Genomic DNA, 9985 nt, shown 5'->3' with positions numbered 1-9985 from the left:
CAGTCCCGGTCCGGTGCGGGGGCGACACTGAGGGTTGCGATCCGTTGCCAGACACGGAAAAAGACAAAAAAAATAAAAAATAAAAAATAAAAAAAAAGATTATGGCGATCAAAATAGCCAGACACAAAACTATACATATTTTATGTATCCATTTATATACAACTCTAGGAAACACAAATCTAATGTATAGTAATAGAAAGCAATTATCTAGAGCCAGTGGGGGTGAGGATATGGGTATTGACTGGGAAGGGGAATAAAAGAAATTGTTTTGTTGAGTTAGAAATGTTCTATTTGTTGGTTATCATAATGATTACACAGGTGTTGCACACTGAGTTCTCCAGAAGACGCTGGATTGGGGGCACAAGTTGTTTTTTAGGAGTTGATACCTATGAAGAAAGAGAGAGACAAGCCATATAGGCAGTGGAAGTTGTGGAACTCAAACACAGACACCATAAAACCTCTGTCAACCTGAGGACAAGTATTGGAGCAAGTATTACCCATGAGAGTGTCCCACATCAGGCAGAAATGTCTGGGCCTTTATACTCCTGCTTTGCTAGGTCACTGAATATGGACAAAGGAAGGTTGTGAGCTGGAGGAAGGTGGCTCTCTGCATTTGAAGAAGAACCTGAAGGAGTTGACAGTGAAGGCCGTCTGTGTCTGCTGACACAGCTGGTGGCGGCGAGGGTTGGGTCATGTGCACATCACTGTGTCTTCAACAATGGGTGTACATATTTATCAAAAATCATTGAACTGTATACTTAATATGTGTGCATTTTATTGTTTTTAAATTATAGCTGAAAAAGCTGATTTTACAAAAGGAAGGAATGTAGAACTGATTAGACGGTAAGCACATATATCAATCTAAGAAAGCATTTTATGTATAAAATATTAATCATGTCTAATTAACTGTTTTTTTAAAATGGGCAAGAATAAAATATTTCAAAATGGCATGCAAATTGTTATTGTTGTTTGCAGGGATGGGAGGATGATTGCTTGGTGTTGAAATGTACTAATATCCATATATTGTTTGGGAGAGAAATTAAGGTATTATTTTTAACTTCTGGCTGGGTGAAGAAACAAATATTAATAACCACTTAAAGAATATTATTTGGTGTAAAAATTTCAAACTGTTACAGGAAAAAAGACTAGAATATGAAAAAGAGCAAAATGCAATAATTGTACTATAATTTAATCAGGGAAGAAAGACAATCAGAGGGAAATATAAAAAGAGGACTTCAAATAGAAATAAACAGTAAGATGATAGCAATTCCTAATATATTAATAATCTCATAAAATAAACCCTTTCCCGAACAGTTGAAATAATAGACTATCAATACCAGGAAAAAAATATGTACCAGGCAAAACAGTAGCTAAGATAGCAATATTACTAGAAAATTTTTTAAAAGACTAAGGCAAAAAGCATTATTAAAGATAGGGAAGGTCATCACAGAATAAAAGGCTAAATTCACCAGAAATATATAGCAATTCTAAACTTGTTTGCATATGTACATAACCTCAGAAAGGCAGTAATAGAAGAAAAAACAAAAAAGACATAAGACATAGAAAACAAATAGCAAATTGGTAGACATAAAAACCACCTTATTAGTAATTACATTAAATGCAAACAGACTAAACACCCAAATAAAATGTAGAAATTGATTAAATAGATAAATAAAACATGATATAACTCTATGCTGTCTACAGAAAACACACCTTAAATTCAAAGACACGGATAGGCCAAAAGTAAAAATATAGATCAATGACCTAAATGTAAGAGCTAAAATAATACAGCCCTTCAATAAAAACACAGGAGTAAATCATTGTGACTTTGGATGAGGCAATAATTTCTTAGATATCCAAAAGCACAATGTTAAAAGAAAGAAATAGTTAAACTGGACTTCACCAAAATTAAAAACTTATCACTTCAAGTGATAGCATCAATAAAGTGAAAGGCAACACACAGAATGAGAAAAATATTTATAAATTATGTATCTGATAAGACATGTCCAGAATGTATAAACAACTCTTACAACTCAACATTAAAAGCAAAATAATCAATTTAAAAATGGACAAAGGAACTGAACAGGGATTTCTTCAAAGAAGATATTTTTAAAAACCAATAGGTACATGAAAAGATTTATAACATTATTAGTTATTAGGCAAATGCAAATCAAAACCCCAATGAGATATGAATTTATATCCACTAGAATGGCTATAATAATGATAGTTTTATACAGACAATAATGAGTGTTAGCAAAGATGTGAAGAAATTGGAAACCTCTTAGATTGCTGGTGAACATGTAAAATGATGCATCTACTTTGGAAAACAGATTGGAAGCTCTTCAAATGGTTAAATGTAGAGTTAGCATATGATTCAGCAATCCCTCTCCTAGTTATATGCCCAGGAGAAATGAAAACATATGCCCACACAAAAACTGTAAGCAAATGTTTATAGTGGCATTATTCATAATAGCCAAAAAGTGGAAGTAACTCAAATATCCATCGACTAATGAATAGATAAACATAATGTGGTATATCCATAAGGTGGAATATTATATAGCCATAAAAAGCAATAGAGGACTGATATATGCTACAACATGGATAAACTTTAAAACATTATAATTTAAAGAAGCCAGTCACAAAAGACCACATATTGTATGATGCCATTTATATGAAATGCTGAGAACAGGCAAATCCATAGAGACAGAAAGCAGATTAGTGGTTGCTGGGGGGTGGACAGTGGGTCCAATGGGTAGTGACTGGTAATGGGTATAGGGTTTGTTTGGGGAGTAATGAAAATGTTCTAAAATTAGATAGTGATGATAGTTACACAACTCAGTAAATATACTACAAACCACTGAATTGTACAATTTAATAGAGGGAGTTTTATGTTATGTGATGTATATATCTAAAAGTTGTTATTTTAAAAAGGATTTGAAGAAACAGTCCACATTTTTTAAAACTTAAGCACACTTTTATGACACAGAATTTTAGCAATGTAGGAATAGAAGAGAACCTCTTAATCTTATATAAGCTCCCTAGCAAAAATCTACAGCAAACATCTTTTATTTTATGGGAAATTGGAAGAAAAATTCAGATGAAAATCAGAAACAATGTAAGGCTGACTATTATCACCACTTCTGTTCAACTTTTCATTTGAGTTTCTAACGCATGCAGAAAGATGAATGAAGAAAAATAAAACAAAAGTGCCAATGTCAGCAATTAATATGATTTTCTACACAGAAAACCTAAAAGAATGCACAAATTATAGAGTTTATCAACATGGCTCACAATATGATCAACATAAAAATGCAATTGTGTTTATATATTCTAGCAACAAACAGAAAACATAATTTTAAAGAAGAACACATAATAGCTAGAAAACTATTAAGGTATTTAGGAATAAATATAGTAAAATATGTGGAAGACATCTGTGAAGAAATTAATAAACCTGCATTTTAAAATATTTTAAAAATATATTGCATGTCAATGAATTTCATGTTTATCCTCTAACAAACATTTTTAGAAGAAACTGTAGGAGAATATCATTATGACCTTGGGCTAGTTTAGACTCAATACACACACACACAAAAAAAGAAAAATACAAATCATAAATAATGACGTTTGATGAATTCAACTACATTAAAATTAAAAATTTTTGTTTACAAAAATATACCATAAAGAAAGTGAAAAGACAAACCACAATTAGAGAAAGGATATTTACAACATATATAGTAGACAAAGTTTTAGTGCCTTAAATATAGAATGTATTTCTACAAATCAGTAAGAAAAACACAAATAAATCTAGTGGAAAAGAGTGGGGAAGGGAGAGAGGAGAAAGACAAAACAGGCACTTCATGTTAACAGAAACATGAATGGCAATTTGAAAGTATGAAAATGTGCTCAATCTCATTTGTAATCTAGAAAATGAAAATTGAGAACACAATGAGATACCATTTTGCACTCATTTGATTGGCAGTAATTAAGTTGTCAATCCTAAGTGTTGGAGAGAATCAATGAGAATTCTTGTACAGTATTGCTGATAATATAAATTTGTTCAATCTCATTGAAAACTAATTTCGTTTTATCATTAGGGTGAACATTCAAATAATATTATATCCAGAATTTCTATTACTGGGTTTATACCCTAGAGCAGCAGATTCTAGTAGAAGTATAATATGATCCATAAATGCAGACCAAATATGTAATTTTGAGTATTTTGAATATGAGAACATAACAAAGTAAAAAGCAACAGATGGATTTTATTTTATTTTATTTTACTTATTTTATTATTTTATTTTATTTTATTTTATTTTATTTTGGGAGTGTCTGTCCAGCATGGGTATCACAACCCCTTGACCTTGATGTTATCAGCACTGGGCTCCAACCAACTGAGCTAAGTGGCCAGCCCATAATTTTAATAACATATAGTTTAAATTATATATAGTACATTATCATTTTAGCATGTAATCAATATAAAAATTATCAGTGAGATATTTTACATTATTTGTTCACTAAGTTTTTGAAATAAGTGCCTTTTTTACATTTGAAGTGCATTTCAATTCTTTTTTTTTTTTTTTTTCTTTTTTTCCACCTGGGTTATTTTGAAAAGACCATCTTTGAGATCAGAATTTCTTTCTTCTGCTTACTATAACCTGCCACTTAAGCTCTTGGTTGTGATTTTTATTTCATTGAATGAATCCTTCAGTTCCAGGAGTTCTGTTGCATTCCTTACCATCCCTATATGGGATCCGAACCCGGGGCCTTGGTGTTATCAGCACCGCACTCTCCCGAGTGAGCCACGGGCCGGCCCGCATTTCAATTCTTACCTGCCCTTTTTAAATGCTCAGTAGTGACATGTAGCTAGTGCCTACCATATTGGACAGTGCAACCATGGAGAAGCTCTTGTACATGTGCATCAAGACGTATGTACAAAAAATCTTTATGGTAGTACTTATTGCAGTAACAAAAATAAGAAATAATCAGTGTCCATCAATGGTAGTATAAATAATAAAGAGTCACACAATGGAATACTATACAGCAGTAAAATGTATGAACTAAAGCTATAAAAACAACATGGATAAATATTAGAAATGATGAATGAGAAATGCAATTCCAAGAATATATATAGTATGACAGTGTTTTTATTAAGTTTAACATAAGCAAAACTAAGCAATATAACTTTTAGGGAAACATACATATGCGATAAAACTATTTTTTAAAAGCAAGTGAAGCAGGTTTAGAGAACGGTGATGGCTGCCTGACTTTGAATCTCCCCCATACCCTCCTTTCAAAAACCCATAAAATCAACAAGGAGTACTTATAAAAGCATACATAACCCATGCATTCGGCATTTTTAGGTGACAGTGAACACTGCAACCTTAAAATTACCCTCAAGGACAGAAAAAGAACACATTTCAGCAGAGCTTTTGCTGCCCACTTGCTGCTTTAATTTAAGCCTGTGAATGCAGAAAATGGAAGAGGAGAGGCTTAAGAATCTCCCTGAAAAAACATTGATTGATGTGACTAGAGGACTTAGGTGAGGCACAGATAAAATCATCCCCATAATGCAAACATTCAATATTAAATAACAAAATATTGAACACAAGTTGGGACTTGGCAGTGCAAAGCACTGTGTAAAAAAGAAGCTTTTTTTTGTGTGGGACCGGAGGGGCAGTTTCATATACTTCTGTGGGAGAACCAGATATATAGAGAATTGTCAGTATCCTTTAGAGATGAAACTGTGTAGGGAAAGAGGAAAATAAGAAGAAAAGAAAGGAAAACAAGGCACATCAACCCCTCCCCCTCTCCCTTGCAGGAACACCACCATTCATAAAAGTAACTTCACAGAAGAGGGCAGAACTGACAGAAGAGCATTCCTTAACTAGGAATCCTGTCCATGAAATTAATAAAAATAGGAAAAAGCAGACCACATCCATACAAAACTACTGTAAAAAAAATCAGAAAAATATGAATAAAATGATTTTTGATGGTAAAAATTATCTCCAAAAACTATGAAGTTAAGTAAAATTGAAAACAATAATCCAAACCAAATTAAAATACACACACGCACAAGAGGGCTTCAAAAAGTTCATGGAAATATTCATCTTACCTTTTAATTCCATTTTTCCATGAACTTTTTGAAGTACACTTATGGACTTCAAAAAAGCTTTTAGAGATATTTTTTTTAAAACCTTTGAATCAGAAATACAAAAACAAGAAACATCAATGAACCAAAGAAACATAAGAAGTGAAATAGAAAAAAATTAAAAATCATACAAAAATAAAGATTAAATTACAAGGTCCTCACTAAAGTATCAATCCAAATGAAAATGGAATAAAAGTCACATAAGAGCATATAACAAAGAAACGTTAGGTATACTAGAAAGTAGCAAAATGGGGCAGGTAATTGGTACTTACTCTGAGGTGTGAAATTTGAGAAGGAGTTAAATAGACAAAAGAGTATCAGGGATGAACATTAAGAATCATCACAAGCCCTATTGTAGGAGGGAGCACATCGGTGTGACTAGACTCTGATAATAAGACCAGGAACAGTAACAGAAGAGCCTGTAAAGTACGGCAGAGGCCAAACCATAAGAAGCCTTGCAACCATATTACAGACTTTGGTCTTTATCTTAGGAGCAATGTAAAGTCACTGCAGTGCTTTTTAAGAAACGGGCAATATGATCAGATTTGCTCTGTGAAAAGAGGACTCTGGCTACAGTTCAGAGCATGTATTACAGGGGAACCAGAGAAGGTCCAGGAAGACCAGATAAGAGGATTAGTGTAGTACTTTGGGTGAGATCAGTCTAGGATGGTGGCAGAAGACACGGAGAGATTCTGATGGAGGTTAGGTATTTAGGTAGTAAAGTTAACTGAAATTTATGATGTATTCAATTAGGGAAGGTGAGGGGGGAAGAGTCAAGGATAGCACTTAGAATTTTTGGTTTGAGAAACTGAGTAGGTATAGTACCATTCAGTGACAACGGACACTGAAGGGAGAATAGATTTGTGAACATGTTAAGTTAAAGGTTCTTCAAGGTATCACACTGGATATACAAGTATCAAGTGGATCTTACAGGCAAGGTGTAGCCTACAGATTTCATTTGGGAGTCACTGGCATTTAAGTGTAATTGAAACTATGATTGTGGATTAGATCACTTAGTATGGGGAGTATAAGGGGAGAAAGACGTACTAGGGTAGAACCTTGAGGGACTCCAACGCTGAGTGCCTAGAAAGAAGAGTCTAGACCTGCAAAAGAGACTGTGAAGCATGGAGCAGACAGATAAAAGGAAGAACAGTAAAATATGGCTTTGTGGAAGCATTTTTCAAGAAGGAGAAAAGATTAATAGGGTCAAATGCTGCTGAGAGGTCAGATAGGATGAGGAGGGTAGTGTCCCCCTGAGTTGGTGACAAGGAGGTCATTGATGACTTTCAGACAGCTGTTTTGTTGGAGGAGTAGAGAACAGATTAGAGTGGGTTAAGGAATAAGGAAAAGGATAGAAAAATTATAGACAAAATTTTAAAGAAGCATATCTATAAATGGGAGGAGAAAGACAAGGAGGTATATGGAAATAGTTGTGGGGACTAGAGCAGGATTTTTAAAGAAAGAAGGGACTTGATGAGGCACAGATATTGATGAGAAAGGTCACAGTGAAAGAAAGAAGTTGATGTTACAGGAGATGAGATGGATGGTTGATAGTATAAGGTTCCCTTGATGGCAGAAAAAGGGAGGATTTAAGGACAGAAATAGGGGTTGACTCACATAGGAGCAGGGACATAATCTCTATTGCAGGAAGGAAAGAGTTGCAGATTCAAAAAACAAGCCTTAAAACAGCATGTATGATATTATCCTGTGATTACTTAATGAAGAAAAGAAGCATGTGTCAACATAAGTATAGAATAAACAATGTGGAGGTAACAGTTTGGTGGGCTGAAATTGAGATCAGAAAACAATAGTGATGACTTGGACACTCTACTATTGGTTTGGGAGTCTTATTTTCCTTGACAGTAGTTCTTGTCATTTTGGTTCGGTCTTCCAGACAATGCAGCCATTGGTACCTGTATTCCTTGGTTTGGGACCACCCTTTCTCTGGCCTCTTTTTTCATGATTCTAATCTCACTGTTGTAGGAACCTGACCATTAGTCTCAAGATCCCCTCCATAATTTCTCTAAGGACACCTCTTTTGATTACTGAAGTTTACCTGCTCTAATAATTCAGAGCTCCCCAACTGGGAATAACCCCTCCCTTTTTCGATTTGACTTTATGCAAGTGTATGTGTATATATAATGCCTAGGCATATTTCCTCAGGGTTCAAATGGGCATAACTTTCATATAATTAAAACAGGTCATGAATATGTGAATATCTGGTGTAGTGAACAGTCGTGTCTATGAATTTGTAAATTTTGATATATACAGGTAAGAATTATAAACATTTTTGAGAATTGATTTTCCCAATCATTTTTTGTAATTAAGCTTAGAATTTCTAAAATGTGTAACCTTAAATATTTCCATTTATTTTGAAACTAATACATTGCATAACATTATTTCTAAGAATTTTATCCGTTTATGAGTGTTTATCTACTTCATCAATTGCTTAAACAAAAGTTTAATATTTATACACCCATGTTTATAGCAACATTATTCACAAAAGCCAAAAGGTGTAAGCAACCTAAATGTCCATCAACGGATGAATGGATAAACAAAATGTGGTATATACAAACAATGGATTATTATTCTACCTTAAAAAGGAAAGAAATTGTGACACATGCTACAGCATCAATGAACCCTGACATAATGCAAAGTGAAATAGGCAAATCTCAAAAAGACATACTGCAGGGCCGGCCCGATGGCGCACTGCTATAGTGCGCCGCTTGGGAAGTGCGGCGGCGCTCCCGCCGAGGGTTCGGATCCCACATGCAGACCGGTTCCCGCTCACTGGCTGAGCGAGGCACGGGGGCGACACTGAGGGTTGCGATCCGTTGCCAGACACGGAAAAAGACAAAAAAGGAAAAAAAAAAAAAAAAAAAAAGACATACTGCATAATTTTATTTATATGATGTGTTAAGGATAGTCAAACTTACAGAAAGAGAAAACAGAATGGTGGTTGCCAGGGGCTGGAGGGGTGGGAATGGGGAGTCCATTAATGATGATAGTTTTAGTTTTTCAAGATGAAAAAGTTCTGGAGATTGGTTGCCCAAAGATGTGAATATACTTAACACTTATGAACTGTACACTTGAAATGGTTATGATGGTAAATTGTATGTTATGTGTATTTTATCACATTTAAAACTAAAAAAAAAAAAGAGTTTAATGTTTTTAAAGCTGCAAACTGGTTGATCTGTATGGAAGAACTGTGACCATATAAGAAATACTGATGAAGGATTAGAGGAGAAATAAACTACAAAATGACAATGAAACAATAATAATGAAAATGGAGAAAAAATTGAAAAAAATAAGAATTAGACACCAGATTTAAGAATTTAAAAAGGACAATAAAATGGAAGCATTATATATGAATAATCAATAAGCAGTAATTAACTTGTAAGGGCATAATGTGAATAAAATGTTTAACTGTGAGCTATGAAATACAAGATCTGAGGGACAAAAGTGATGTCCCCCACACACGATGATGTCCCAGTGGAAAGGTGTCTAAGACATCTACTCAACCCCAAGAATAGAGAATACACCAGAAACAACAACAACAAAAAAGAAAAATAGGGAATATACACAAGAGTACAGCTCAGCAACAACATTTATATTAGTAGGTACCAAAATAAAAATCAATTTGTGTTTAGTCAAAAATATATTCTCCTCTCAAAACTTTACTGAAGGGCCGGCCCGTGGCTCACTCGGTAGAGTGCGGTGCTGATAACACCAAGGCCCCGGGTTCGGACCCTATATAGGGATGGCCGGTTCGCTCACTGGCTGAGCGTGGTGCTGACAACACCAAGTCAAGGGTTAAGATCCCTTACCGGTCATCTT

This window comes from Galeopterus variegatus, unplaced genomic scaffold, assembly GCF_000696425.1.
Source record: "Galeopterus variegatus unplaced genomic scaffold, G_variegatus-3.0.2 Scaffold1087, whole genome shotgun sequence".
NCBI lineage: Eukaryota > Metazoa > Chordata > Mammalia > Dermoptera > Cynocephalidae > Galeopterus > Galeopterus variegatus.
Note: the sequence above shows the minus strand (reverse complement) of the source record.